Raw genomic sequence first — 25,786 nt, forward strand, 5'->3', positions numbered from 1 at the left:
CATGGTAGAAGGGTGCAAGTGTTGGCGCTAGGCAGCCCATTGTGCGCAAGCACTGGGGAAAAGGGCAGCAATGGCTGTATTGTAATAAATGACACATTCCTGCCCTGGAACTCAGCACCGCACAGCTAGGTGACTAGTTGCACTGCATTACTTTGACATAAATATGGCCCTAAATGTTTGCTCCATATATAACAAAAATCTAGCTCCCATATAGGGTATGCATGACCTCTGACTTGCCTATTAGTCCACTAATAGCATTGCTGTGAGGACAGGGGCAAGAATGTTTCTCAGTTCATGTGTAAAAACTCACTTTTAACAAATATATTACTAAAGCATGATGTGGTACTGCACTGTCATTTACAGACAGCACAATTTCTATTGAAATGGCCACAAATGTTTGCACTAAGATAAATAAAATGATATAGCTTATAAACAATAATCTTTGAAAGTTGGGTTTTTAGCAGAAATTATCATTTGCACATCACCAAGTAAAGTGTTCTGATTTGTTTTCATCCTACTACATTCTTGTTTTTTATCGGAGAGTTACAAACATGTGCTTTTATACCAATATCACGTATTAGATATTTAAATGTGTGTTAGAAAAAAAAACTTAATTCCTACAGCCTTTCATTCAGAAACTTTGTACAGCATGGTTTTCAGACAATCAACTGTACACAATCCTCTACTTTTCTTTCTCAGACTCCAAATTAATAGAATGAAGACATAAACTGACTTTTGACCTGGCTGATGGGTTGTGTAGCCTGGCTACTGGATCTCAATGTCCAGCTGGTGGGCTGCAAGGGTTGGCTGGTGGGACACAAGGTCAGGCTGGTGGGGCACAAGGGCAAGTTGGTTGGAACTGAAGTCTGTTTGGTAAATCCCGATACTCTCTTAGAAGGAGCTGAGGTCGGGTTGGTGTGGTCTTGCAGGGGTGTCACAGGGTCTGGTAGTTGGGACAAAAGCTATAATCTCTGGTATGTGAAATATGAGATCTGGCTAGTGAAAGCTGAGGTCTGGGTAACATATTTGAGAGCTGGAAAGGAGGTCACAAGGTTATCCAGGTGGACCATAATCTATCCAATGGCTTTCAACATTCGGATGGTAAGTCCTGATCCCTGTCTGTTGTGTCCTGAGGCCTGGATGGTGAATGGAAATTTTAGGTGTGGGAGTGTGAGCTCTGGCTGTTGTGGTGCAAAGACTTGCTGATGGGAGAAATAGTAAGTTGGTCGATGATGTCAGGTTGGTAATGTGGTTTGGTAGGTGGTAAAAAGGTTTTGTTTGTGGATGATGTTGCCAAGGTCTGGCAGTGTGTTGCAGGGTCTGGTTCCTGGGACATAAGCTGTGGTTAGTGGGATGCAAGGAATGGATGAAGGGGCATTTCCTGATTAGTGGGTTTCACCCTTTCAAGTTAAAAAATGTGTATAGCGCACTACTCACCCAGAGGGTCTCAAGGCGCTTGGGGAGGGGGGGGGGGGGTATTTTACTTATCGAAAATCCAAGTTTTTAGTTGCTTTCTGAAGGAGAGGTGATTCTGTGTAAGGCGGAGGTGGGTGGGGAGAGAATTCCAGGTTTTGGCCGCTAAGTAGGAGAAGGATCTTCCCCCCCCCCCCCCCCCCATGGTGGATCTATGGATGCGCGGAATTGCGGCGAGGGCTTGATTGGACGATCGTAGTTGGCGGGTGGGGGTGTAGAAGGACAGTCGCGTGTTAAAGCATTCGGGTCCTAGGTCGTAGAGGGCTTTGTGAGCGTGGGTGAGGAGACGGAACGTTATTCTCTTGTTGACGGGGAGCCAGTGGAGGTCTTTCAGGTGACCGGAAATGTGAGCTTGACGGGGGATGTCTAGTATGAGTCTGGCTGAGGCGTTTTGGATGCGTTGGAGTTTTTTCTGTAGTTTGGCTGTGGTTCCGGCGTAAAGGGTGTTTCCGTAATCCAATTGGATTGTGACCAGTGCGTGGGTGACAGTCTTTCTTGTTTCGATGGGGATCCAGCGGAAGAATTTTTTGAGCATGCGTAGGATGTTGAAGCATGATGATGAGACGGCGTTGACTTGTCTGGTCATTGAGAGGGAGGAGTCCAGGATTAAGCCCTTTCTGCGTTGTTGGAGCAAGGCACATTTTTCTAAAAAATGTGTCGCTGAGCTTTTGCCTTCACTCGATAACTCGTCTACTAAAAACAGGACACTGAGGAGGGCTATTTTAGATTTTTTGAAACCCCACTATTATGTTGTTTACTCTAGCTAAATGTTCCATTAATTCATCGTCTGGCAGCTAAATATCATCTACATAGGACACCGCCTCCTCGTCAATACTTTGAAGTAACTATTTTAATCTGGCTGAGAACAGCCCACAGCTATTTTTATACCCTTGTGGCAAACAACAAAATTGACAATGAGACCGTATCGCTGAAAATGCTGTCAAATATCTATTTCCAGGCGTTATATTCTGGCAGAAAAAACATTTGAGATGTCTATTGTTTTTTTTTTTTCACTACAATGTTATTTATCAGTGCAGCACTGTGTGCATTCTGTACTGCAAATGCCGCATGGATGCATTTAAATGTCTGTAATCTAAGCCTAACAATATGAATTGTTGGATTTCATTACAGGAATCAAAGGATTATTCATAGATGAGGTGCAAGCCTCTATTACACCCCTGTGCTCAAGTTGATTTAACATTTCTATGACTTGTTTCTTTGCTCCATGTTTAATTGAGTGTTGTCTCTGCAATTGAGGGATCAATTATAATGGGATCTTTTGATGAGGAGACTCCTCGTCCTATCCAACATGATTTTGGTTAAGAGGTGGTGCTAAAGCTGACGCCCACTCGTACACATTTTTAACCCCTTAATTGCTGCCGTCGGCCAACGGTCGTCACGGCCACTACCTCCCCAGTGCTGCGCACGACCGTTGGACGTCCATTCAGCACTAGTTCCAATGGACAGCGCAGCACTGGGGAGGTTTATTTACAAGCTCTAAAGGGGTTAACTGATTCTGCTATGAAGTCAGAGAGAGCAGGTAAAAATAATTCTTCCCCCATTGGGCAATCTATTACGAACTCAGGTGGCCAATCCTTTTCAGCCAAAAGAATGTCATAACCATGTGCCTGGTCCTCCCAAAAGAGACCCTTCACTTCTCTTTGTTTGTCTCCTTCTATCTGAAGGCATATGTGTAAACAATGTGGGACTGTCACTCTCCTATCAGGTGTTTCCACAGTGATATGCTCACTAAGGGCTACTACTTCCAGAAAATCCATCATGTTCTGTCAAGCTATTGTGACTTCTGCTGCGCTGTCCAGCATTGTCACTGCCCATTCCCCGTTCAAAAGCAGAGTCCTCAGCAGCCTGGGCATCTCTGATGTTAATCCCTGCTACTTTTTATTTTTAAATTGAGGTTTCGTAGATTTTTGTTTATCATCTTGTTTGATGATGTAGTCTGAAGTGCGATGTGTTCCCTTTTTTGGCTTCGTTGCTCTGACCATCCTCCTCCCTCCTAGCTTTTCTGAGGTTGATCCTGAAAGGAACAAGAGGAATGTGTATCATTAACATGATATCTGTCAGGCTTTGTAATGTTATCACGGGTTCTTAGATTGTATCTCTTTTCACTGTGCTCCTGTTGAGGAGACCAACTCCATGTTTATTTTGTTTACTATCCCATTTCTTTTTAGAAGAATTGGGTGCTTGCTTAGAGTTATCCTTTTCAGAATTACCCCAACTGCTGATCTAGCTCCCAGAATATCTCTTCCCAGGGATCCGCATATTTCTGCGATAATGTTAGGTGACTCTGGCTTGTGTTGTATACGAGTCTATACCCTCAGGCGTTGGCGTATAACCATCGTGGCTGCCTCCCCTTTATGTTAATCAATATAATTGCAGAAACTTGGTCAAAATTGCCTATTAGTTTCATCCCTAAATCCATGGCAGGTTCTGCCCCGTACTCATTCTGTATTTGTTTCAATACATCTTGTATTACCGCTATTGAAGGGGTACCATGAATTCTGGTGTGAACAGCAGCAAAGGCTGTATCCCAAGTGGCACAGTTTTCTATTGGGGGAGACATCCCCATTGGCGAGCAAATTGTTTGAATTCTGTGTTTGTCCTGTGGGCTCGTATGGGGAAAAAACGCTTAAAGTTGTGCTATTTTCTGTGCTATCCAGAGCAGTACTTGTTCCCGACTGGTGGGAATTCTACCCATTGTGGCATTCAGCGTTGGAGGGCTGATACTCATAGTATTCAATTGAGGTTGTGCAGCCTGAGCAGCCCTCACAGGTTGAACTATAAGTGTTCGCATTATGTACTGTGTAAGATTTCTATACATTTTCACTAAATCTTTGTATCGTGTGCGCATTTCTGCTGCTCCGAACCTATGAATGTCTGGGTGTGGTGTATAGGAAGCTAAGACTGGCCAGATCGCTCCTTCTTTACTGAGTAAACAGAGTCTCACATTTTCTATGGTGCGGGGGAGGGCACCTTTAAACCAATTTATACGCTCTTGGTAAGTTAACGGAACTTCTATGTCCACGTATGGAAAGTATTCCTCTGGTGCCTCATCTTCAATGTTGGTGTGAAAAAGTTGCGTGTGTGTTTCTGCAGCTGGGAATGTAACCCAAGAATAAAATACCTCTGTCCTGAATGCTTGTTGTGCCTTAACCTCAAAGGTAACCTCTCCACCCATTGCCGGGAGGCCATGTTGTAATAATTTCATAGTAAATGCCTGTCTTCAATTTTCTGAAATATTTAGAGTAGCTTCTTGTACTTCAACGCCATCTCCATGTTTGGTCATTGTAAAAATAAAATAAAAAATGTTTTTTATTTAAATGAATTTGAGATTCTGTTTGTACAATATGGGAAGGTTTTTAATCCTTCAAGCTTGATAAAACCTACAGCCAATACATAGGACGTACCTACTCAGCTGAGGAGTATTCCTTTTTGCCACTACGGATGTCTCCTGTTTAATGCGAGTAGAGGTCTCTGAGAAAAAATGACTGAATTACTCAGATTTGACCGTTAAATAAGTGCCTAACCAACGTTGGTGGTGCCATGTCGTGTAGTTCCTACACATGCATAGGATCTGCGCATTGTTTGGACAAAATAAACTAAGGGCTTGGTGCCTAGACTGATTCCAGACACCCCCACAGAATATGTTGGCCTATAGACCAGCTAGTTTACAGTGCCACTGTAAGCCCCCCCCCCCCCTAACTTACCAGGGAGCAAACAGTTTCTGGCAGCCACTGAACACAACAACCCTGATTCCTCAGGAATCGTGGAAACATTACAGTACCTTTAGCTTAGCCATTCATGCTCACTTGTTCTCAGAGAAATAAACAAAGAATACACAGTGAGAGGTTTTCAATAATATTTATTGAACCAATGTTATTCTTGCATAAAATACATGTTACAATGATTAGGAGACAGAAGCAAATAAAGGAGATTGCAAGCACCAAAAGAGCAAATAGTAGATACATTTCTACCATGGTGTTGAAGCAATGAATATGTGCAGGCATATATGTAAAATGGTCAAGTCAAGCAAGCTTTATTCGACGATTGTCATAAAAGCATATTCCATATATAAAGTACATGTATACATTTTGGTAGATAAAACCAATTTAAAAACAGATTATAAAATTCATGAAATAAATAAATAAAATCATTCCATTAACAGTACAAATGTGCAAAATATTACTACACAATTATTAACAAAGATACTTGGCCTACGAGGTTAACTAATATATTATGCTTTCAGGAGTCGGGCTCTAATCGTCCATGCCCATCCTAGAAATTTTGCCACCGCTATGTACACTAACATATTCGGATTGGTGCGAATGATTCTAACTGCAATCATTCCTATCCTTGTTCCCAGTAACCTACACATCGGTCTTAACCACTTTCGTCTCGGCGCCGCATACATTGGGCACTCAAACAGAAGATGGCCAATGGTTTCAGGAACATCTGAACAGGCCGGGCAAGCCACCTTGCCCCCACTAGTCCATCTATTGGAGAATGCCCTTACTGGTAGGCTTCCCACTCTTAGCTGGAAGTAGAGCTTGCGGTCAAGGGGCTTTGTAATGACATCCCAGAATTCCTCAAGTTTGGGACAATCTTTGATTTCTAGAAATAGACCTACAAGAGAGAGTGAAGGAGTGGTAAAATGGTAATCTAACGTACTCTTACGATGTAGACCCTACATTAAGTGTACCTGTAGTGTGTATGGGTGTAGAGCCAAGAATTCCCCCTACGGACAATCCAACCCCATTACCTGATGTGTGTGAAGGACCCCGTCTTGGCCTTGAGTTGGACACCCCTCACAGAATGTCAGACCGGTGTGTGGTGATTTCTCAGCATGCTGGGACCTTAAGTGTCAGCAGAAGTCCCTCTTCTAACAATCTATCGGGATCATTATTATTTCTAATAAAACGCAGCCTCCACAATGTGTGTGCTGGATTAGCGATGTTATGGATATGTAGATAGCGCTGTCACCCCATGGATGAACATAGGACGGCTTTTGTACCTGGTGCGTAGAGAGGCCTAGTACATGATGTTCAAGGCATCGCGATAATGTTGTGTGAAGCTGGATGTATAAACAAAGTTGTTTCAGAGAAATTAATCTAACATTGTCATGCATGCAAATGTGAGAAAGTTTACAGCTGAAATTTTATTTTCTAGGACAATGTAAGGAATAAGCTGCCTCGCTAAATGGGCCTAACCCGGGAATATAACAGTAGACCTGGATGGTGATTATTTTTTCTTAGGACCGGCAAGTTTGTCCTGGGAACTTGCTGGTGGGTGGCAAGATCCAGTAATGGCTCTTTAGAACTGGCTGGTAGGTCCAGGGGTCCACCTGATGAGACCTGAAGCCAGGGAGGTGTGTCCTAAGGTCTGACCGGTATGTCTTTTGATGTGGTTCTTGTACCCAGATACTTGAGTGGAGTGTCCAGAGGCCTGACTCGTCTGCCCATAGGTCTGGATGGTGCTGGTGTGTTCTGAGAACTGGCTGGTCTGTGGCAAATCCAGGCATGGGCTCTGACACCTAGCTGGTGGGTCTTTAGGCCTGGTCCCTGTTACTTGGGTTTGAATACTTCCCGGCGTTGCTAGTGGTTAGACAAATTGAAGCATCCCACCCATCACCATGTGTGTATTTGATGTATTACACTATGATGGAAATTGGGTTGCTGGGGGATGTGAGCCCTTCACAAACAACAATGGATGTGGGTGAAAAGTGCACTCAAGTAATACTCTAATCAGACTAACCCGATATGTGTGCTATGTTGTAATAATGCCTGCTAAGCATTGGCAAAACAATAATGAAAGTGGCCTAGCTCCAAACTGGCTGCTAGGACTCCAACATGCAACAACAAAATAAAGACATTTTCATCTTTAGTAATTTAATACTTCTTAATTCAGATAAATCAGCATAATCATCATATTAAAACATAAATAATTCAAAAGATCAACACAAATTTGGACACAATGTAGGTACATGAATTATCAAAAATGATCCAATTTGATATAAACCCAATGCATTTCGGGACTTATAGTCCCTCCATCAGGGGTATTCTGTGAAAAGAAGAAAAAGGAAGCATATTCAAAAGATGCACATGTCAACTGATCTACACAATTTCAAAACAGTGTACAGACATTCATCTATGTATCAGTTAGTAAACATCATTGAACCAGGTCACTGAATTCATGAACCTCTATTATATTAACACACTAACTCTCAAGAATGGTCTCTTCTGTCATCTCCTACGAAAAGAAAACATTGAATGCACTATTCAACCACTCAGCTTTATAAAATGCGTGAAGAGTGATCACATTCACTCAAATGAATTTTAAAGATGAGTGTGTGTTCCGATTACTACCAAAACCACACTCCAACTGACCTCGTGAAAGTGACGGTCACCCTGCAAAAACTGCTGATAATCGTGAATCTTCAACTGTGTCAAATCCTGAAAAAGATACCAATTTTGAAGTTCGCATTAATTTGCAAACTTTTGAAAAAACACATTAAAAAATATGGGTACGTTTAAATGATCTAACTGTTAAGTCATTGCTCTAAGATGCCACTGAAACCAAAAGCTCACCTCCAATATGTATCATGGACAGATCGTAAACGCACCAGCTGAACTGGAGACTCCCGAAGCTGTGGAATAATAAATACAACTATTCAGAATTACGATTCAAAGAGTCGCGGCTCAATACGTGCTTACACTCCCTACTATGCTCACCTCGTTAACTGCAACCGCAACGTTATGTTGTTGCTAAAAGTTCGAATGTCACTAACTTTCTACTACTGTTATTTCAACAATCCCGCGAAGCGGCAATACTCAATGACGTAAATCGTAGTAAACACAAACAAAGGACTCGCTTACTTTAAGTTGAACTAAATCGACTAGCCCGCTAAGCGGCAATACGTAATGACGTGCGTCGTGGTAATCAACATAACCAAAGGACTCGCGACCCTAACACAGTTTTGGAATCAACATACAAAGAGGACAACAGTCTCAAAATCATATATACCTAGGTTATTCCTACAAATCTTCAATCCTAGCAATGAAAATACGGCTCTAATGATCGACGAGAGGTTCAAGTGACATGATGATGATATGAATATCAATTATCTAGCAGTCATGGGTTGTGGTGGTTTGATTAGACCCAAAACAAAATTATACGACATTTAAACAGAATTTCATAGAACAAATGATTAAAACATTAACATAATCTGTGGATATGTAAACACTACAAAACAAGCATTATTATCGTTTTTGCAGTACATTCTATTATTTACTCATACCTGTGTGTGTACCTTTTCTTGACCATTAGTGTGCAACATATGAAAGACCCTATTGTGAGGTTGTGACTTGCTGTGTGACATTTATTATAGAAAACAGGACATTTCCAGTTTATCATTGAGCCCATAGGGCATCATGGTCTGCAATTTCTTGATCCAAAAGACTTCCCTCTGAAGGAGGGTTCGAGAGTTATTTGCTCCTGGCAGTCGTGGAACTTGTTCAATGATTTGAAATTTAATTTGGGCGATTGAATGACGTTCCTCTACCTAATGAACCGCCAAACTTAAGGTAGTACTCTTATTGCGAATTCTACTTTTGTGTTCTGATAACCTAATCTTTAGCTTTCTCTCAGTCTTTCCAACATATAATAGCCCGCACGGGCATTTAATCATATAAACAACGTGCTTTGAGTAGCAGTTAGTACTGTGTCGTAATTTGATACTGGCTCCTGTTCTGGGGTGCAACAGGACATTTCCAGGAATCTCATTATTACAGTTTTTGCAGTTCCAGCATTTCGTAGTTCCACTTGAGGTTTCTGCGGACATTTCCTTCGTCAATCTTGTGTTCGTGGTCAATAACTCGTTCAAGTTCTGAGCCCGAGTGAAAGCAAAGAGAGTTTTTTCTTGAAACAATGATCCTATGGGCTCAATGATAAACTGGAAATGTCCTGTTTTTTATAATAAATCTCACATAGCAAGTCACAACCTCACAATAGAGTCTTTCATATGTTGCACACTAATGGTCAAGAATAGGTACACACACAGGTATGAGTAAATAATAGAATGTACTGCAAAAACGATAATAATGCTTGTTTTGTACAGTGTTTACATATCCACAGATTATCTTAATGTTTTAATCATTTGTTCTATGAAATGCTGTTTAAATGTCGTATAATTTTGTTTTGGGACTAATCAAACCACAACAACCCATGACTGCTAGATAATTGATATTCATATCATCATCATGTCACTTGAACCTCTCGTCGATCATTAGAGCCGTATTTTCATTGCTAGGATTGAAGATTTGTAGGAATAACCTAGGTATATATGATTTTGAGACTGTTGTCCTCTTTGTATGTTGATTCCAAAACTGTTTTAGGGCCACGAGTCCTTTGGTTATGTTGATTACCACTTCGCACGTCATTACGTATTGCCGCTTAGCGGGCTAGTCGATTTCGTTCAACTTAAAGTAAGCGAGTCCTTTGTTTGTGTTTACTACGATTTACCTCATTGTGTATTGCCGCTTCGCGGGATTGTTGAAATAACAGTAGTAGAAAGTTAGTGACATTTGAACTTTTGGCAACAATGTAACGTTGCGGTTGGAGTTAACGAGGTGAGCAGAGTAGGGAGTGTAAGCACGTATTGAGCCGCAACTCTTTGAATCGTAATTCTGAATAGTTGTATTTATTATTCCACAGCTTCGGGAGTCTCTAGTTCAGCTGGTGCGTTTACGATCTGTCCTTGATACATATTCGAGGTGAGCTTTTGGTTTCAGTGGCATCTTAGAGCAATGACTAAACGGTTAGATCATTTAAACTTACCCGTAGTTTTTAATATCACTTTAGGTGGCTTTCTGAAGTGTTTTTGAATAGGAGATCGACGTCTCATGAGAATATTTGATATTATTGAGGTTGTGTTCACCTTCATTCAAGGTGAGCATACTAAGAGTGAGGCTGAATGTGTTTTTTCAAAAGTTTTGCAAATGAATGCGAACTTCAAAATTGGTATCTTTTTCAGAATTTTACACAGTTGAAGATTCACGATTATCAGCAGTTTTTGCAGGGTGATCGACACTTTCACGAGGTCAGTTGGAGTGTGGTTTTGGTAGTAATCGGAACACACACTCACCTTTTAAATTCATTTGAGTGAATGTGATCACTTTTCACACATTTTACAAAGCTGAGTGGTTGAATAGTGCATTCAATGTTTTCTTTTCGTAGGAGATGACAGAGGAGACCATTCTTGAGAGTTAGTGTGTTAATATAATAGAGGTTCATGAATTCAGTGACCTGGTTCAATGATGTTTACTAACTGATACATAGATGAATGTCTGTACACTGTTTTGAAATTGTATATATCAGTTGACATGTGCATCTTTTGAATATGCTTCCTTTTTCTTCTTTTCACAGAATACCCCTGATGAAGGGACTATAAGTCCCGAAATGCATTGGGTTTATATCAAATTGGATCGTTTTTGATAATTCATGTACCTACATGGTGTCCAAATTTGTGTTGATCTTTTGAATTATTTATGTATTAATATGATGATTATGCTGATTTATCTGAATTAAGAAGTATTAAATTGCTAAAGATGAAAATTTCTTTATTTTGTTGTTGCATGTTGGAGTCCTAGCAGCCAGTTTGGGGCTAGGCCACTTACATTATTGTCTTCACAAACAACAGCCACAATCCCTGTCAGGGTGAAACACCAACAAACCCCAAATTAACCTATGTTTAACCCTCTCATAGCTTGGCACAAAAGCAGTCAGGCTTAACTTAGAGGCAATATGTAAAGTATATATGCAGCAATAAACTCAAATCAAAACACACTCCTTGGACTTTCAGAAGCTGATTGCCGTGGAGCCCGGGGCCCTGGTCTCGTTGTCAAGCTGAGCCCAGCTCTGGTGTTCTTGTGCCCCTGCGGCCCTGCCTTCAACCCTCGTTCCCGAAGAGCTTGCGGGAGCAGCACCAGTTCTGCCTTACCATCAGCGGACCGCATCAAAGGGCAGAGCAGAACCCTGCAGCCCTGCAACAGGTTATCAGCAGACCAGAGCTGAAGCCTCTGTGGGCAGCAACCTCTCCTCCTCGTTGTCCCACAGCCACTGCAACCACTGTATCGCCACCCTACTGCACCCAAGGAACCAAGGGCCGTGCCACCAAGATCAAACTACAGAGCCAGGTTTTCCAGTGTGTATTCCAGTGGGGGTCTCAGTGGGGCAACAGAATAACCGAACTGTGAATATTTAAGAGCCTGTGGGGTGCTGAAGCCGGCGATCCTGCCTGAGACACTTTTTCCTATAAATATCTAGAACTATACCAGAACTTCTCTGAACAGCTCCCCACACTGCGACGGTGGACAACAGTCAACAACACCTACAACGACCCACCCAGCGCAGTTAAGGAAACCTTTGCACTAGTAGCGTGCTTGTGCCCTTATCATCTTCCCCGACTAACCACCACAGGACAGGATTGGCATAGTAAGGCGACACTACCACCATCTCGTCAATCACGCCAGCTCAGCCCGACTCAATCTATGCAAGCAAGGATACATACAAGGCACTGGGATTATGCTCAAAAGAAAAATACTACACCGTAAGAAGGGGCCACTCTCCTAGCTGACCCCTCATCACCTCTATCATCCAACTAATCCTCAGAAGACTGAGCCCACAGCCCTCCCTTCCACGCCAGGAGACCGAGGGGCTCAATCTTCTCAAGAGCTAATTAGTGAATACTTCAGCAAGGCTCATCTCAGGAGATACAGGCATTGTCTTCACCAGCTCCATTGAACTCACTGGCGCTAGACAAAGTCTTAAACACTACTAATGGAGACTTGCCTCCAGTTGGCCCAGCACTTGACAGGCCTTATTCCTGCCCAAAACAACAATGGGAGGACCATGGCAACTCCGTGCTCTTCCCACTCCCCCACCTCTCCCCTGACAAAGTAACCTTGACCCAGGCAAACACTTGAATATCCAGAAACAAAGGAGACAATCATCTCCCAGCTCGAGAGAATCCTGGGACATCAGAGTTTTGCCAAGCATCCAGAGCTCATGTACAGTAACGACAATAACCGCCCAGGTGCATAAATGCGCAAACAGCACCACTTCTCCTTCAATATCCCAGGAGACACCATTGGGCACTTAGCCAGATAGTAACACAGCTGAGACAAACTTCATTCAGATGCCCATAAAGAGAACAAGGATGGAAAGTACATCAGATCAGGAGCTATGCAACCTATCCAACCACGTTCTAGCTACTTTGGAAGCCCAGTTCAAAGTCTCACTGGCACAAACACTGCCACACTGCAGAAAGCTGCAAAACAGATCCAGTAGCCCAACACAGGGAGGGACAAATGTACCCCCCCTCTTCTGGACCTCTGAGCCCCTCCTCCGTTTCACTGGCCTCTTTACAAACCAAGCAAGACACAATCGCCAGGTCATTCATTTGGCAATCCCAGAAGATGGAACTTGGATAGATCTAACCCAATCAATTTCCTCGATGCTTAGTTGACGTGGGCTCTAGATTAACCTCCATGGAAAACCTCAATGGATTATTGGACCAGACAAAACATGCCTGTGTACCCCATTGATCGTTAAACTAGGCTGTCTTCCCGAAATGCTATGCTCACTCTTAAACAGAGTCAAGAGCATACCTCCTGCTCTGGAAAATCCACAAAAAAATTACAACTGGGACAAACAGCTACACCTAAATTAACTGACAACAATGGCGATACTTCAGCAGCAACAGGGGAAGCCCTGCCCCCTAAGTAAAAGGAGCTCCAGTCTCAATGCAGAAGTACCCTCCCCGGGGGCAACGGACAAAGGGCCCCCCACCCGAATGCAATCAAGGATGATGAACCAGGTGTCTACAAAGCCCTTTTCTATATTCAACGTAACCCTGAAACCAAGAACAAAGAGTACTGACCATGAATCAGCCAACAGCGACCCAAACCATCCGCCCCAAAAAAACAACCGAAGTTGCACAAGAGTCATCTAGGACAATGCCCAGGACTTTAGGGCTGCAAAAGCTCCTACATCTATCACTGGGTCAACAAACGCAAACAAGGCGTGCCCGGCAGGTCTCCTAACACCAAGAGGGATGGAGGAAGTAGAGGGTAATCCTCCTCCCCCAGAGACCACCCAGGTGAGGCAAAGCTCAGAGGTTGTCCCCCATGTTCTCTAACAAGAGTACCACACATTTACACTATGATGCCCTCACAAAAGACTAACGGGGCCTACTCACCCTGTGGAAAATTAGTGCGTTTTGGTGAACATTATCTGCGCCATCTTGCCTCTTCCCCGATGCCACACTTTTGTCGTGCGCGCCCGCCATTTTAAGATGCCCCGATCAGAACAAACCCTTTTGCATGCCGCTGGCCCCTGACATAGCCCTTTGCCTTCACTAAGCCTGCACGCTGACCACCCCCTGCTTGCACCTGCCTTGAGTCATAAACCCCTCTTCGGCGCTGCTCTGCCCCCGGCCCTCATCCTGTTCCCAGCGCGACACCTCCCTGCTTTCCTTTCATGATCTCCGGCCCTTAGATGCAAACCCCCTTTTTCCCCGTGAGCCCGTTTTGTCCTCCCCGTTCCCAAGCCGACACCCAGCTCTGCCGATACCATCCTTGCCCCTCCCCGTACAATAGAAAGCTTCCCCCATCAAAGAATCCCCGGGTTGATCAAAGCCCCCCCACCCCATGAGATCCGATCAGACTCCCCACATTCCGTGAATCGGCGGATTATCCAGCTGCGCGATGCTCATCACCTGTTGTGACTAGGGTGGGGACTTTAACTGTAAATGTGTGTGGGAACGGGCCCAAAGGGGAGTTCCGAGAATGTCTTTTCCGCACATCAAAGCTTTAAACATGTATGTGTAATCTGCAATAAAGTCATAAATGTGGATATAAGAGGCCAGGCCTCAGAAATACAGTTAGAGCACCTCAGAACGATACCTTCTGTCCGTTTCGTTGTGTTCTCCTCCGGAGAGAATAAAAGAAAACCTTGTTTCCTGCTTTCCAGTCTCCAGCGCCTGCCTCTTCATTGTTTTAAATAACTAGGGGGTCACAGAGGCAATACCGCCGGGCAAATATCGATTGTCCCCGACCCGATTGAAACTGTTTTTACAATTGGCGTCCCAAGCGTGGGGCCCATCAGCGACTCGTGGATCCAGTGGGAGAGGTCCCGACGACAGAGTGAACGACTGCAACGATCGGGAGAGCTCTTGCCCAATAGACCCTCGTCTGGCAGCCGATCATCCGAACTTCACTAGTTCCGAACAGACCTCTCTCGAGTGATCTACGGTCCTGACTGGGAACCATCAGGAGTGCCGTGAGAAATACGAGAAAAAAGAGGACGATCGGGCGCTGGATTCGGAAGACAGGAAACTGTCCACATGGTCCGGGTAAGGTCGTGTTGCCACGACAAGTTGCGAAAGAATTTGTTTTGATTGCTTGATTGTTCAAAATACTAGTATTGCCTTGTTTATTTTTATTTAGAGATTCACTGTCTGCAAACGGAGAAGCAACAGGCTCTCTCTCCCTTTGCAAGCAGTGGAGGACAAGTAGGGTAGCAGCCGTGCTTGTTCTTTTTCTCCCCCACTCAATAATTGCTTGAAACTGAACTGTTGTTCACAAACTATTGTTTCCTGGAGATTCTCTGTCTGCAAGCAGGGAAGAGACCATCCTTTTTGCAGATAGTGAAAAGGGTAGGTAACGCAGATCTTTGCGGTCCTACTCATTCTCCCCATTGTTATTTTGTTGGTCTTTTGGTTTTTTTGGATCCATGAGGTATTCACTACCTGCAAACAACGTAGAATAGAAATATTCTGTCTAGTCTTTGCACCTAGTGATAAGATAGGCAGTGCTGACTTTTTAGTCCCTCGTTACGAGCCGTCATGTCTGTCTTCTCCCCATTGATAAATAGCCTGTTTAGCCCGGACCGGGTGTTAGAGGTGGACCATATGGCTCCACTAGAAGGCACCCCTAATAAGGACATGTTCATAAACTATGGGTTAGTCACCATAGCTTATAATAAATTATGGCACAGGTATACCGAAGATAGCCAAGACAAACAGTGGCCACTGGCAGGATCCTTTGACCTTGATAAAATAGAAACGTTAGAAATAGCCCTTCGAAATAATAAGACGACGCCAATTATGCTCGACAGTCTCGGTATGTGGCGCAGAGAGGCTACGAGACGACAGAGAAAAGACGAGGATAAACCAAGTAGGGAAATATACCGACAGGACAACCCCAGGACACCGCTACCCACAACTTATCCCCCGACACTATACAAAGGACGACCAGACTTAGGGTCAGACCAATGCGCTTTTTGTAGGTATGTCGGACACTGGAAAGCCCAATGCCCGACTCTACTGAGCGTGAGTAAAGGCAAAGGGCCGACAAGAACGACAGACCGACAGTACGAGAAAAGGCGCGAGACAGAGAAGAACCCGACTTACATAGACAGACCAGACAGAACTACCACGTTTGATTATGCCCGATGGCACAGATTTCGCCAGGAAAATCTCAGCGGCATGATCAAGTTCTCCTAGGTCGGGCAATGTCAAGACGGGAACCCAGCCTCGTTTAAAATTCACAGACGGAAAGAGATAATTATGACCAATAACTGTTTTTATATTTGTCTTGGGTCTTTGTATGTCGTACTTGTACTGTCCCCCGTCTGAGTTCGTGTGTATGTAATGTACAAATCTGCGTCATCCCTCTACACGTGTTTCCGTGTTACTCGACCCCTGTTAGCAGAAACTTAGCATAAAAGCAACCTGGAAAGAAAGAAATGATAAAACAAAATCCGTAGACCATTAATAAACTTGAACTTTTAATTTAACACAACAAACAAGGAATAATAACGATAAACTGTAGAAAATGAAAGTCAAACAGAACATTCCCCCCCCCCATTCTGGAACCTTCCAAAGTAGGGCAGGGTTACGGCTACGCCCAACCAACGGCAACCCATATAAGGCGAGCCCCGCCGCCAACTCTTGGTCAGGAAATCTTAACGTATGGGGGAGCCGGAGGAGAGGCAGGAGCCCGCAGCCTGGGCATTTGCAGGTAGTCCCGCCACATGTCTCCTTGGCCGGCCGCAACGGGCCTGGAAAGACTAAGGTAGTCCCGCCACATGTCAAGAGGAGAGCGAGGCGCCTCTTCCTTTTCTCTTCCGTCACAGCCGCAGCAGTCCTGGACGGCGGGATGTCCTGCACGTACCTCCACAACAATTTGTCCAAGTTGGGCTGGGAGGGAGAGGCGACGCGGACGAGCCTCCCCCACCTCCACCGGTAGGAGGTTTCCCAGCCCCCAGCCCGGCGCCGAACACCCCCAGTCAGGCGATGGTGCCCATACTTCCACAGCACCGGACACACCATGGTGGCACCCCAGTACTTGCGCAGCACCGAACACACAATGGTGGCACCCCAGTATTTGCGCAGCACCGAACGTACAATGGTGGCACTTGGGGAACACCGGATGTGGAGAGGCCTTCATGCGGGGCGATGAAAAGGAGCGGCATGGAGTGCACCGGGAGAAGGAGACGATGTGAATGAGTCTCCCTCGCCCCCCAGGTGGGGGCATCACAGCTGCACCCCAGCTGGACGTCCCGCTCTCACAAAACAGGGACCTCTTCCTTTCACTCCGAAGGGTCTCTTCCATCCTTGCAAGCTCGACGAGAGTGGCCCCTGTAGGGCCTCAAAATGGCGTCTGGGTCCGCTGGAAGGCGGGCCCCGGCCACTAGAGTAACTTTGGCCAGCCATACAACTCGAACATTTGTCCCATGGAGCACGAGCCCCCATCTCCGACAGCATCTCCGCAGCCTTGAAGATCATACAAAGGTCCCCGGCGGAGCCTTCGGCCTTTGCAGGTTTCCGGTAAGGGACGGCTGCCTCGATCGCCAACGAAACAAACATGACATTGCCACACCTTCTGTTAGCATGAATTCTAGAGCTGCCGAAAAGGACTCTGGTCCAAACTGCCAGTAATGGAAACATTTCCCCCTGATGCTGCTTCCGGACTGTGCCGGCCCCGCCCAAAATGGCGCTGGTATCAATCGGAACTTACGAACACCTCGTGGTGTTCCTTTGCACTAATATAAACTTGATGTTCTGAGATTTTTGTGATCCTTTGTACACTTGGCTAGAAAAGACAAGGAGAGCTCACTCGACGAACAGTATGAAAAGATCCCCGTTACAAATGTTGACTACGAATATACAATGTATTATATTTTTATAACTGATGTAAACCTCATTTACGATGCATACGTACGGTATGCATATAGGAAATCTGATTACAACTGTTATGATTATGTTTCTAAATTATGAAAATATATGCCCCCGAACCCCCAGCCAATTAATAGACGTTTTAGTCTCTTACAAATGAATGAGTAAAACTTTCCGATGTTTTTACTGTTGCAAACGACACCCCCCCCACTGTACGCACTTTAGCCATTGCCACGACCGACCAAATACGACCACACCCTCCTAATCCATATGCTGAAATGAATTTGCAAAATAAAGTCTTTGAAACTATGGACGGGTATTGCATGCTTTATTTTAAAACAATATGGGATGGGTAGGAAAGTTCTTTTTCTGTGCACCCTACTCTGCTCTCTCTTTAAGGTTAAAGGAAGATGGTTGCCCAGCCCTGGAGGACGGATCGGATCGACAACACGACACTCCGACTTAAAAGTACGCGACTGACTCATGAACTCTCGCGTAGAGGAAGACCGTGACTTCCAAGGATGGGTAAAACGGATGGTGTAAATGAGGGAATGTAAAAGGAGGGTGAAATGAAATAATGTAAATATTGTAAAGTACAACGTTCCAAAGTAGCAGGGACCCAAGAACCGAAGAACTTTAGAACGCCACGGCGTTGAAAGAGGTTTAAGGATCCCGATAGTGAGATATATCCTTTGACTAGATACCTCGCACTAGGCCCCTCTGGTTTCCTTTTTATGTTTCCCCGCACACGCCCTACATGAACACACTACCCCCCCCCGACTCCGAAAACCATATCCCCGGGGACCCTGCCCCAAGGAGGAAAGACGAGTAAGAGGTAAGTAAAGGACTTATGAATCCATGTATTTGAATGCGCGCGAATGCTGTCTCCCCCACCCCCCCCCCTCTTTTCCTCCCTCTGCAGGTTACGTCAGAAATTACAGCCGAGGTGTGGCGAAGATCTGAGACCTTGCCATGTCTAAATACACGAAACGGACTAGCGCCGCAGGGTGGTGTCTAAGCACGCCTGCAAACTACTCACGTATCGAACAAACCCGAAAAATTAACACAACCTGATAAAAAGTGACCACCCTTAAACCAGACCGGAAGAATGAACCCATGTCACGTATGATGCGAAACTGTGAGGGAATGTGTGTGTGTGTGTGACCGAGGCGTTGACCCAACTGGTCAAAGGACCGAGAATGCGAGAAAGTGCGACAAAATGGTACCCCCCTTTTTTTCTTCTTTCCTTTTCTCAAAGCACGTCCCCTCTACCCTGTCTAATGCTCAAACTGCATGATTACAAGACTCTAACGCGGACTCGTGAATACCCTTTACTGTGTAATGCACTAAATAGCCTTCCTTGAATGCACTGCCGCCCTCTCTGTTGCACGTGTACTATTTAGCCTGCCGTTGCACTCTCTCTCTCTCCCTCTCTCTCCCTCTCTCTCTCTCTCTCTCTCTCTCTCTCTCTCTCTCTCTCTCCCTCACTCTCTCTCTCTCTCTCTCTCTCTCTCTCTCTCTCTCTCTCTCTCTCTCTCTCTCTCTCTCTATTTTTGCACTACCACTCTCCCGAGTGGTTAGCCCCGAAATTGGCAGATTGCCACCCCTAGCACACCACCTAATTGGCTTCAAATACCGTCAGTATTTGCACAAACGCTTGTCTTTAATACAATCACCCTGAGGCCGCGTCATTACCTCTCCTTTTCCGATAGAAGTCAATGAACCCAGGTTGGGCCGTAAGGGAAAGGACAGGTAAGACGACAGAGGTTCCCTAATCTGGCCCGAAATGAGGGAACTACATGTCAACGGCTCCTATAGTATAAAACAAGGACCTCAGAATACGCGACCCTCCCCTCCCCGAAACGTCGCAATACCCAAACCAGAAAAACGATCACCCCCGTTACCTCCCCTGTCTATGTCCCTGGTTGTTTCCCATAAAACCCCTGTCCTTCCTAGTTAAGTAACCGGGCTGTAAAAGGTTACGTAGGACCCAGAATGATGTTTTACTAGGTTAACAGACTAGACCAAGGTAAAGAAATCATCAAAATGAACCCCGCAGTAGTTGAAAAACAGGATGCACCGATAGAAAGGAAATGTTTAGCCATGTTTGTCCCTCAGCAAAATATCTGTGTAGTACCATGTTGACGACTCACTGTACCCTTTTGTAAATGTGAAACTCTAGAGAACGACATCTCTTTGCCAGATTTGTCTCCCGAAGGTGGGTTACCATCAGATGAACTGTCATGCCTGTAATAAATGATTATGAAGGAAAGTCATAGTAAATCCAACAGGTCCGCCACCGGTCATTCATATGCCGGTTGTGAACATTAAATGTAACGGACTTTTTCATTCTTTACCTGGAGCTGGGAGAAAAATAGACTTTTTGATTATCTTCATCTGCAAATTTTCTAAAGACTGTCTTTTCAAACTTGTTTAAGGGTACTGCTGTTGGAGGAGAGAAGGACCGGATGTGGGAGCACGAGGCCCGACTGCCGACTAAGGGACACCTGCGACATTAGCCAAGGCGAGACCACGACTGAAAGGAGCTGCAGGACGAGGCACTGTTTTCGACAGCATGAAAAGAAAGGGTCGACCTGATGCCCCTGCTCGACGTCCAGTGCCTTTCGACAAGTCCCCGCTCTCTGAATTCCGTCGCACGCCCGCCCATTTGAAGTCTCTCGTTCCCCTAGTTTGTTCCCAATTTGGCCTTGCTCCATCCCCCTTTTTCCTCTGACCTACCCTATGGACTGTTTTGAACGCTCTTCTTCCATCGGAACTTTCTGACAATCACCTCAAAGGACACAGGGCGAAAAAGGACCTTTCCGACCAGAAACGCGAGGAAAGGGTCGTGCCCTGCAACGCAGAACTTAGAACAGAGCTGGACTTGTAGCTCCACCGCCGGTGCTCAACAGCGCCAACGAAAGACCACAAAGAACAATGAGAACTCATAAAACTTCGAACATTCGACATCCTCAACCACCGTTTTGCTTCGCCTCATTTCTCTCCCAGCCGCCATTGTATTGATCCTGCTCCAATCCGAATCCGAAATATGTAATAACCTGCCAGTTCACGTTATGATATGTACTTGCTGCTCTCGCTGCAGAACCGTTTTTTGTATTGCATTCCTATGACTTTCCTGCTGAACAAGTTTATCAAAGTTTATCAAATAGGTGTACCTCCTAAAAACTAGAAACCTAAAAATGTATTATTTACAACTCTTTTCATCTAGGGTTCCTACCGTTTTCTTTCTCATACTCACCACAGTAGAACCGAATAGGAAATGAACCAGCAAGATGTCTTGAATATGTTAAAGGGAGGACTGTGGAAAATTAGTGCGTTTTGGTGAACATTATCTGCGCCATCTTGCCTCTTCCCCGATGCCACACTTTTGTCGTGCGCGCCCGCCATTTTAAGATGCCCCGATCAGAACAAACCCTTTTGCATGCCGCTGGCCCCTGACATAGCCCTTTGCCTTCACTAAGCCTGCACGCTGACCACCCCCTGCTTGCACCTGCCTTGAGTCATAAACCCCTCTTCGGCGCTGCTCTGCCCCCGGCCCTCATCCTGTTCCCAGCGCGACACCTCCCTGCTTTCCTTTCATGATCTCCGGCCCTTAGATGCAAACCCCCTTTTTCCCCGTGAGCCCGTTTTGTCCTCCCCGTTCCCAAGCCGACACCCAGCTCTGCCGATACCATCCTTGCCCCTCCCCGTACAATAGAAAGCTTCCCCCATCAAAGAATCCCCGGGTTGATCAAAGCCCCCCCACCCCATGAGATCCGATCAGACTCCCCACATTCCGTGAATCGGCGGATTATCCAGCTGCGCGATGCTCATCACCTGTTGTGACTAGGGTGGGGACTTTAACTGTAAATGTGTGTGGGAACGGGCCCAAAGGGGAGTTCCGAGAATGTCTTTTCCGCACATCAAAGCTTTAAACATGTATGTGTAATCTGCAATAAAGTCATAAATGTGGATATAAGAGGCCAGGCCTCAGAAATACAGTTAGAGCACCTCAGAACGATACCTTCTGTCCGTTTCGTTGTGTTCTCCTCCGGAGAGAATAAAAGAAAACCTTGTTTCCTGCTTTCCAGTCTCCAGCGCCTGCCTCTTCATTGTTTTAAATAACTAGGGGGTCACAGAGGCAATACCGCCGGGCAAATATCGATTGTCCCCGACCCGATTGAAACTGTTTTTACAACCCAACACCAAATCACAGACCTCTGAGTGCCTTACTTTTAGAGTGGTACATGAAAAACAAACCGCAGATATAAGCACTAACCCAGAACCACCACATATCAAAGTAACTAACAGAACACCAAACAAAGACCCTCTCATTTATGTTAGCAGCGCCCCAAAAACTCTCTGGCCTAACCCTCTACTGCTCAACAATCAGGTCCAGGGGGTATTTTACTCCAACCCAAATGAAAAGCTCCAATTGGCCCAACCAATCTTCCTCACTCTCCATCATAAGCCAATGGCCAAAGATAGGACGGGCCACAAGCAAGCCCTCATTCGACCCGACGAGCCGTCTTTCTGGACAACTCAGGCACCAATTCTCCCAACCTTTTAGCGCTCCACAGTTATAACCCCGGGACCTTGCGAGTCCTCCAATGCAAGCCCGCTGGAACAGCACAACCTGGCTCTTATCCTGCATTACACCCCCAAGGGCTCGTACAACATACTCAACAGGAGCAATCTCCTACGCCTATGTAAACACATTCCTGCTCTCTGGGAGATGGCCTCTGCGGACTTAACACCCGTAAAGTTTATTCGAATCCCTGAAAAAAGATCCGAGGAGGCCACCATCACCACATGGTTAGGATAAGGGACACCATTCTAGGCGAAGCAGGGACTGAAAATATCCCCATGCGTTTTGCTCAGCAAGACACTCTGAGGCCTCATAGGAGCTTACTGAGGGGTACATGGGGCGCCACCCAAGTCTGGCTCCTGAGCACTTCGAAAGCTGAAAATATTTTGGAAGTCTCATGCGCCAACAACCAAAGACGAGTAAGATGCATGACAAGCAGCAACAACAAACTCAATGGGAGGTGCCAGCTCAGCAAGCCCTGTTGAGGAATCTCAGAGAAGCATTCCTAGCTCAATTCCCCCAAGCACAGACCCCTCAGCCAAGGTCCAAACTCAAAAGCACTACCTGTAACGTGGTGATCCTTAGGTCAATTTGACAAGCAAACCCCAGCTGACCTATTTGGCCAGAAATGATATTCTTTGCTTGCAGGAGACATGGCCACTTACTCCATCTGTTCTATATGGCTATTATGAATTCTCCAAACCAGCAAAACGTACCAATCTTTTTGGCCGACCATCGGGGGGCATCTCAGTCTTCATCAAACACTCTTGCAAGATCATATCCGTGCCCCTAAATCGAAATTCCTCAGCCTGGCAGGTAGTATTAATATCTGGCACCTCAGCTAACAACAAAGATACTCGCCTCCTTCTAATAAACTGCTACCACAATGCAATTAAAACATCCAAACTGCCTGCCATCAAAAGCCTACATGACAGCCGGAGGATCTCTTCTTGGACTTTGCCAAACACAACATTTTGCAAGTAGGGGACTTTAACATTCGGGCACTGCAGAGCACCGATAACTGGATGTAAAACCAAAGAACAGGAAAAAATTAACAACCTTTTGTCTAATTACAATCTACTCTCAAATTTCTCAGGCACAATACCCTCATGTTCGGTTCCCCACCATATTCAGAGGGATTTCAATCATTGACTACATTATCCTGTTAGCCCCTTTTGCCAGGCACCTGGTCAGATTGGAGATCCCCGACCGCCCTGAAAGTGACCACAACCCCTTGACTGTAACACTCGACCTACATGTGCCAACGGTCGCTAGTTTCCCAGAAGTGGGCCTATCTACACAAGCTGAAGCATTGAAGCTTGTTAGGAGAATTGAATGGCGAGCGTCAGTTACCTCCAAGATGGGAATGTGGCTGTAAGATGTGATCTCGGAGCCCAACATCATCTCCTTGGGAGACGCATACCACAGATGGGATGGACTAATAAGTAAGATATGGGACCACTTGTTGGCATCGGGTGCCTCCCATCAACACTCTAAGATCCTCGTAAAGGAGTATCCCCATAATATGGCCATCATTACTGCACGGAGAGTATTAGGAAGGGCAACACGTGCTCATAAGCTAAAACTTACAGCAAACTCCGCAAAGAACAATGTTAATCTGCAAAAAATGAAAACAATTAACTTAGGAGACAAAGGAAAAATCTGAACAAGCATATTGCCTAAAAATGCACCAAATGCTGCAAGGAAATAGCCTGGCCCATTTCTGGAATGACATCAATAAATTCAGATCTTCCAACTGTACCAGGTACAATGTGACTCAGAGGTATCCTGGGTATGAGGCATAAAAGCACTATACAACAGTCTGCTTATAGGAGCAAGCTAAGCCCTTGGCTGGCGACTGGAGAAATTAAAGTTCTGGCTGCACAGGCCAGGTCTGTAAAGACATAAAAGCTAAGAAAAACTACGGAGCTCCAGGTTCTAACAGCCTTCTAGCCAGCATATTTAAATGCGCTCTGGAGGAGTGGGAAAACGTGTTAATCCCCCTTTTCCACCAAGCTTACATTGCGGCGCAGACACCAGAATCAAGGGGAGACCCAACAATTGCATCCACCTATCGACTCATAGCCCTCCTGGACCTAGAGGCTGAAGTCTACGCCCGCTCCCAAACAACTAGAGGAATGGGTTGCGGAAAATCACATCTTGCCTTTCTTTTAAACTGGGTTTCGTGCCACTGCCTCAACAATCGATAACATCACAGCACATAGGGCCAGATGTAGGTAGGCCAATACCGGTCGGTAACGGCCGAAATTCGGTATTTTCGGCCGTTACCGACCGGTATTGAGCAATTGGGATGTAGGAAAGCGAAAATCGTCGGATTCGGTAAATTTACCGAATCGGTAAAGTTACCGAATCGGTAAAATACTGAATCGGAATAATTACCGAATCGGTAAAATACCGAATCGGTAAATAAGAATTGTTAAAAAGGAAGATTGAGATGTAGGGAAGCTCTTAAATACCGAATTTGCCTGAAATTCGGTATTTAAGAGTCGGTATTTACCATGGATTTAAATCAGGTGGTAACCAGGTGCAACCTATAAACATGGACCCAAAATGCAATTCTACTTGCACAATGGCGGCATTTTATGTCATTGCAAGACGGCTACAGGAGGAAGGAGAGAGGGAATGGCAGAGAGAGGAGCAGGTCTACAGACAGAGGATCACCCCGTTCATGCTCACAGAGGCAGAGATACTCCAGAGGTACAGGTTGGCCCCAGACACCATCACGGAACTCATCAGGGACCTCCACGTACTGTTGGAGCATACTGCCCCAAGGGCACACGCTATTCCACCCCACGTGCAGGTGCTGTGCAGCCTACACCTGCTAGCGTCTGGGAGCTACCAGAGTGTGGTAGCTGCGGTAGGTGCGGTGACCCAGAGCAGCCTGTCAAGGTTTTTCCTCAAATTCCTTGACGCTATGTTACAAAGGATGGAGCATTATATATCATTTCCTGCAACCGATGCTGAACTGGTCCAAACAAAATCTGACTTTTACCAGATGGCACAATTCCCCAATATAATTGGCTGCATTGATGGCACGCACATACATTCCCATTTGTCCCCCTGCTGCCACAGAATACATCTACAGGAATAGGAAGTCAACGCACACCATCAATGTGCAGGTGATTTGCAATGCAAAGTGCGCCATCACTGACCTTGTTGCAAAATTCCCTGGGAGTACCCACGACTCCTATATATTTCAAAACAGCGGCATCTATGCACGGCTGACTGCAGGGGAATTTGGAGAAGGATGCCTCTTAGGTGAGACACAGTGTGCGACCCCCATAATACCTATTGCAGTAAGAAGTACAAGTATGCATGTGAGTAATGTATTTCCATTTCATTTTAGGCGAAAGTGCATATGCCCTCCGCTCCTTCATACTCACCCCTTACCTCAACCCCTCAACACCCAGCCAAAGGAGATACAACCGGGCCCACAAGAGCACAAGGAATGT

The sequence above is a fragment of the Lissotriton helveticus genome, chromosome 5_1 (assembly GCF_964261635.1).
Source record: "Lissotriton helveticus chromosome 5_1, aLisHel1.1, whole genome shotgun sequence".
Taxonomy (NCBI): Eukaryota; Metazoa; Chordata; class Amphibia; order Caudata; family Salamandridae; genus Lissotriton; species Lissotriton helveticus.